General features: G+C 45.7%; 1 long non-coding RNA gene across 1 annotated transcript in view; it reads right to left on the bottom strand.

The window, feature by feature from the left end:
* LOC146694585 (uncharacterized) overlaps positions 1 to 7,300 on the bottom strand; it is a 33,295-nt gene that overhangs the window by 24,741 nt on the left and 1,254 nt on the right. Inside the window, exon 2 of the long non-coding RNA XR_014923888.1 lies at positions 6,646 to 6,719. This is a non-coding gene — a long non-coding RNA (uncharacterized LOC146694585). The remainder of the gene's footprint in view (positions 1 to 6,645; positions 6,720 to 7,300) is intronic.

Raw genomic sequence — 7,300 nt, 5'->3', positions numbered from 1 at the left:
TATAGGGCAGTATAGGTCTTTGTATCTACCACTCAATTCAATTTTACTTATAAAGCGCCAAATCACAACAACAGTCGCCTCAATGCGCTTTATATTGTAAGGTAGACCCTACAATAATACATACCGCTCATTATATCGCAGTCCGCTGTGATATAATGAGCGGTCACGTAGCCCTGGAGATCCACCCGTTTGTAGTAGTTAGGCCAACAGAAGATGCCTGGGACAGTTCAGCCATAACTTAAATCCTGCTCATACATGCTTGGAACGATCTTGCCACTAAAGTGGACACGAACGGGATATCACAGCGTTGCTCAAGCACGTTCATCATAGTTTAAACCCCTTGTTTTGCACAACGGAGTACGGCCTCCCGTTCCACAGAGCTGCTCAGAACGATTAAAGGAGCACATCACCTAATGAGATGCTCTCCCTGACCTCAGGTCACCCTCATGAGATCTGTTTCTGGTTGCTTGGTCAGATACATTTGCACCGGCGGCCTGCTGGAGCTCATTTTGTAGCTCTGACCGGGCTCATGCTTTTCCTCCTGTCACACAGGAGCAGATACCGATCCTGCTAAGGACCTTCTCCAGGCCTGTCCGGCTTTCCTAGAGTAACCGCTTGTCTCCTGCAGTCTAGTCGAGACACAGCAAACCTGGCAATGACACTGTAGGCTGTAGGATAGGGCAGCTCACTAATCTGCGTAACCATTTCTGTTTTGGGAGTTGTCTCATTGTTGCCCCTCTAGTGCGCCTGTTGATAATCCAGCTGAAACTGATTAACAACTGATAGATCACCGACCAGATCAATATCCCAGAAGTTTAACTGACTCTACGCTACTCTGATTAAAAAGTGTTCCTGTATGTCTGAGCTATGTACTGCAAGATATAAAAAAAAAAAAAAAAAAAAAAAACCCTCTGTGCTGAAATGTTCAAAGATTTTGCGAATAAACCCACATTTGCACAGGTTTCACAAATCATTATTACGCAGCAGATTTTAGGAAACGTGTGTATGAAGAAAATCAAGCCAGGCAAGCCAAGCTCGTTTGCATCATCGTGGGGTTGTTTTTCTCAAGGAGGAGGCAAAAAATGCATAGAAGCAGTAGATCGGACACAAACACCACATTAGTGGGAACGTTTAGTAGCAGGTGGTTAGCTCTGACACCTCACAGCAATGCCTGATTTAATGTGAGTGTGTGTGGTTGTCTGGTTCACACATCTTTAAGTATTAAAAGCAGCATTTATACTTAATATTGTTAGTTTGCCCGAATACTTTTGAGCGTCTGACTGCGCGTGAAAGAAATGTCTTTAATTCCTAAATAGTTGATGAAATATTTTTGTAAAACCCCTCAAATTACAGCTGAAAGTCTGCACTTCAGTCACATGTTGACTGTTTGATTTTAAATCCAGCGTGGTGTGGAGCAGAGGCAAAAGTACCAAATTATCTCCAAGGTTCAAACGACCTGCTAAAGGAGGCCTCATCGGCTGTGTCCCAGGGTCTGCACGCTTGAAGTATGCGCACTACGCGTACTACGTACGGTGCGTACTATAAGTACGAGAAGTGCGGAAGTGAGAGGCTTGTGAAATGGGACGGCATACGCTTCGTCGCACTGTTCAGGTTGCCTAGCAACCACATACAGCTTTGTTTGACAGAAATGAAGGAGAAAAATGTTTTGTTGGTCATTCATTTTTGTCATGACATCACTTTAGTTGAGTATCTGAGGCTGAGACCACAGGACTGTAAAACATGATTGTTGGGCTTCATTTCTGTGCTGAACAGTCATTTAAGATTAGTTAGTAAATAACAATTAGCTAATGTTGTTCATGAGACTAAAGTCAACTCACTGTGGCAATGTAAATATAATATGGCCAATATTATAGTACTGTCAGATTATTATGATGTGTGTGTGTACGTATACACACATACACGTATACACACATACACGTATACACACTATGCAGCACTACGGACAATACCTACAACCACGATTACCGACACTAACAAGCTGATCTACAATACGGCAGCAGTGATCAGTGAGATGCTTGGCTACAAGTTGAACAGCCACAAGGGGCAGTACCCTCCATGGAGAAGGAGGCTAGAGGGCAAGATCAAAGTAGCACGGAGGGAGGTTAGCCAACTAACGGAGTTGCAGAAAGGTGCGACAAAGAAGGTGCATAAGAAATACAGCAAGCTGTCCATACCTGAGGCCTTGGAAACTGCCAAGCAAAGACTCACAGCCTTGGCCAGCCGCTTGAGGAGGTACACCAGAGAGATAGAAGGCAGGAGAATAAACCAGCTGTTCTCCACAGAACCAGCAAAGGTGTACTCTCAGTGGCAAGGGAACAATAATAAGAGAACAGCACCACCAAGGCTGGAGACTGAGCAATACTGGAAGAGCATATGGGAGAAGGACACAACCCATAACGGCAATGCTCAGTGGCTAGTGGATCTGAGGGCAGACCACAGCGACCTCCCTGAACAGGGTCCAGTAACCATCACAGTGGCAGATATCCAAGAAAGGGTCTCCAGTATGAAGAGTTGGACAGCACCAGGGCCCGACATGGTTCACGCCTACTGGCTAAAGAAGCTGACTGCACTCCACGAGCGTCTGGCAGCACAAATGAACCAGCTGCTAGTTAACGAGAGACACCCAGAATGGCTAACCGAAGGTCGGACGGTCCTGATCCCCAAGGACCCCAAGAAGGGACCGGTCCCCTCCAACTACCGACCAATAACCTGCCTCAGTACTACATGGAAGCTCCTGTCAGGCATCATATCGGCTAAGATGAACAGGCACATGGGTCAATACATGAGTGGGACACAGAAAGGAATTGGCAAGAATACCAGAGGCGCAAAACACCAGCTACTGGTAGACAGAACAGTCAGCCGAGACTGCAAGACCAGACTGACCAACCTGTGCACTGCCTGGATTGATTACAAGAAGGCCTATGACTCAATGCCCCACAGCTGGATACTGGAATGCCTAGAATTGTACAAGATCAATGGGACCCTAAGAGCCTTCATCAGGAACTCAATGGGGATGTGGCGTACAACACTAGAGGCCAACTCCAAGCCCATAGCACAAGTCACCATCAAGTGCGGGATCTACCAAGGAGATGCTCTGTCCCCACTGCTGTTCTGCATAGGCCTGAACCCCCTCAGTGAGATCATTAACAAGACTGGCTACAGATACCGACTACGGAACGGAGCAGTTGTCAGCCACCTCCTGTACATGGATGACATCAAGCTGTATGCCAAGAGTGAACGAGACATCGATTCACTGATCCACACTACCAGGCTATAAAGCAATGACATTGGAATGTCATTCGGACTGGAGAAGTGTAGTAGGATGGTAACAAAGAGAAGGAAGGTAGTCAGAACTGAGGGGATTGAACTACCAGAAGGCAACATTGCAGACATAGAGGACAGTTACAAGTACCTGGGGATCCCGCAGGCAAATGGGAACCATGAAGAGGCCGCTAGAAAGGCTGCAACCACCAAGTACCTGCAGAGGGTCAGGCAAGTCCTGAGGAGTCAGCTGAATGGTAAGAACAAGATCCGGGCCATCAACACGTACGCCCTGCCCGTGATCAGGTACCCTGCTGGGGTAATAGGCTGGCCAAAGGAGGAGATAGAAGCCACTGACATAAAGACAAGAAAGCTCCTTACCATGCATGGAGGGTTTCACCCCAAGTCCAGCACCCTGAGGCTGTACGCTAAGCGGAAGGAAGGGGGCCGGGGACTGGAGAGTGTCAGCACCACAGTCCAGGATGAGACAACGAACATCCAAGAATACATTGGGAAGATGGCCCCAACTGACCGAGTGCTCAGTGAATACCTCAGGCAGCAGAAACCCAAGAAAGAGGAGGGAGACGAGGAACCATCATGGAAGGACAGGCCCCTGCACGGTATGTACCACCGGCAGATAGAGGAGGTGGCTGATATCCAGAAATCCTACCAGTGGCTGGACAAAGCTGGACTGAAAGACAGCACAGAGGCACTAATCATGGCAGCACAAGAACAAGCTCTGAGCACAAGATCCATAGAGGCTGGGGTCTATCACACCAGGCAAGACCCCAGGTGCAGGCTGTGTAAAGATGCCCCAGAGACAATCCAGCACATAACAGCAGGGTGCAAGATGCTAGCAGGCAAGGCATACATGGAACGCCATAACCAAGTGGCCGGCATAGTGTACAGGAACATCTGTGCCGAGTATAACCTGGAAGTCCCGAGGTCAAAATGGGAGATGCCCCCAAGGGTGGTGGAGAATGACCGAGCTAAGATCCTGTGGGACTTCCAGATACAGACGGACAAAATGGTGGTGGCTAACCAACCGGACATAGTGGTGGTAGACAAACAGAAGAAGACGGCCGTAGTGATCGATGTAGTGGTTCCGAATGACAGCAATATCAGGAAGAAGGAACACGAGAAGCTGGAGAAATACCAAGGGCTCAGAGAAGAGCTCGAGAGGATGTGGAGGGTGAAGGTAACGGTGGTCCCCGTGGTAATCGGAGCACTAGGTGCGGTGACTCCCAAGCTAGGCGAGTGGCTCCAGCAGATCCCGGGAATAACATCGGAGATCTCTGTCCAGAAGAGCGCAGTCCTGGGAACAGCTAAGATACTGCGCAGGACCCTCAAGCTCCCAGGCCTCTGGTAGAGGACCCGAGCTTGAAGGATAAACCGCCCGCAGGGGCGTGCTGGGTGTTTTTTTATATATACATACATACACATACACACATACACACACACACACACACACACACACATATATATATACACATATACACACACACACACCTGACTTTCAGCTTGTTGTGTTTGTGGATATATGACTGACTTTAATTATTAAACATTCGCACATAAATAAGTGACGTCATATTCAGTACTTTTGACAGTTCACTCTTCGGCCGCTCCATCTTATTAGGGAAATTCCATATACATAAATGTAAATTTCAAAACTCAACCCCATCATTTGTTTTTGATTGAAGCTGAATATTACTTAAACTCTCTTAAATTAACTTCCAATAAAAAAAGGTTTATCATTGATTGAAATTCATTCAGAAATGTTTAACGAATGACCTGTCACAACTTTCAAGTACAAAGTTGTTATGAAGTCTGTCACATCCCCCCCCCCCTTTTGTTCTTTTTTTTTTTTATCCTTTATTTATCCTTCTTATTTCATTGTACTGTATATTGTTACTCTTATTTCCCTTGTATGTCTACTGTACAAACTGAACTGGAATGACTGACTGTTCGCTTTATAAGCAGTGTTGGGAAGGTTACTTTTAAAATGTATTCCGTTACAGAATACAGAATACATGCCCCAAAATGTATTCTGTAACGTATTCCGTTACGTTACTCAATGAGAGTAACGTATTCTGAATACTTTGGATTACTTAATATATTATCGTGCTTTTTACAACAACGTGAATGTACTATTGCTGTGTGATTTATTACTATTACTGAAGGTCCGCGACTCCGAACTGTAGTAAAGGGACCTCTGACTAATACGGCGGGGTCCCTGTCGGCTCGTAGCCGAAAAATAGCTTTACTTTGTTGTGTGGGTCAACTTTTCTTGCGAGAGACAGAGAGAGGCGTTGAAAGACTGCTCCAACGGAACTTATTGTTTTCGGAGGAAAACATGAACACAGCATACAGTCTAGTCGTAATAGCTTACTTACAGCTGGGCTCGTCAGGCACTCTTCTTGGCTGCAGTGGTTATTATTATATTTACATGCTTCCAGCTCCCGTTTTTCCTCGACGACAACTCGTACCTTTCCACTCTCCTTTTTCTCCCTCCTCGCGCTCACAGACACATAACGTGTATGGCAGTGCATTCTCCCTGCAGCACGGACTACACTGGCCATGATGCTACATTCTTTAGAGCTATGCTTGTAGCATTCTGCCTGTTAGCTTAGCACAACAACAACAACGAAAAGGCGTTCTCTCACCCAGGAAACACACAGTCGCAGAGAGAGAGAGAGCGTCGCCCTGTAACCATAGCAACCGTAACGCTGCCGCCTGGAACAACAGAACGTAGCTGTCAAACAAAACCCAAACAGTCCTGACCCGCGACAAAATGAAACAGGAAAGTACCGCAGTGTAATCCATTTATTTCAACAAAGTAACTGTATTCTGAATACCACCTTTTTAAACGGTAACTGTAACGGAATACAGTTACTCATATTTTGTATTTTAAATACGTAACGGCGGTACATGTATTCCGTTACTCCCCAACACTGTTTATAAGTTCAATAAAGTTTGGAGAAAGAAAAAAATAAAAATAAAAATAAAACCCTCTTCAGCCGCTCCCTTCTGCCGTATTTTGCGGCAAAATTATCCACACCCACCGCCGCGCTATGAATTGTGGGATATATGGGACCACGAAGCGTGCACCGGACCACGCTTGATATTTGGGGAAATCGACGGCGCATTTGGAGTATGCATTTGAAGCACACTTCGAATTGGGACAGCCGTCGTCGCGTGGCGGTGACGTAACCGCACTTGAAATGCGTGCTTCAAGCGTGCAGACCCTGAATTGGGACACAGCCATCATGTTTTTCTGTTCACAACTTGAAGGCGTCATGGAGCATTTCCTGATTTCCATAAAGGTTTGAGCTGGTGCAAAACTGAAGTAGTTTAAGCCCTTACCTCTGACTTCATCCCACAGGTGTGTTTCGTCTGTTACAGGTGGCTTTCAAGTCGTCAGCAGGTGGCCCTAAACACTAAAATAAAAACATAATTAATAATGTCGTCAATCATTCATCATTGGAACAACAGTGATGTGTTGAGTTAAGGCAACATAAACATGTTAACTTACATTTAAGTTTCATAATCCAGTGGAAATGTTACTTTATAGTAAAGATTTAAACTGACTGTAAGAACGTAGCCCCAGTTATGTGGCAAAATGAAAACTGTCAAAATAGCTGATGTAAGGCAGTTTTAAAATTTTAGTTCTGTTAACCTTTTAGGGTTTAAAGAAACAAAGAAGCAGAAATGGGAAGTAAAACAAATGAAAGAAAACCGGTTTGTCATCAAAAAAGAAATCACAGATGTGGGCATTTGCATAAACGCTGACGGTAACTGTGAATCCACCCTGTTTGCACAACCTCGCTGTGATGTCACACGCTGGTCACTTTCTGAAGAAGGCATTTGTAAGGAAGCTGAGCGGAGGAGGGAAACCCTCAGGGCTGGTAATAGTTTCAAAGATCACACGGTGTCTTTTCTGGTTCTGAGTTGAGAAATTAAGTCTTCTTCTAACTTCCACCGTGTGACGGGATGTTGTCACACTGTGGCTGATGCAGAA

The sequence above is a fragment of the Copadichromis virginalis genome, linkage group LG14, assembly GCF_057382275.1.
Source record: "Copadichromis virginalis isolate Kocher_CV1m ecotype Utaka linkage group LG14, C_Virginalis_male_GT1.1, whole genome shotgun sequence".
Classification (NCBI taxonomy): Eukaryota; Metazoa; Chordata; class Actinopteri; order Cichliformes; family Cichlidae; genus Copadichromis; species Copadichromis virginalis.
This window is presented reverse-complemented; position numbering and strand designations above follow the sequence as displayed.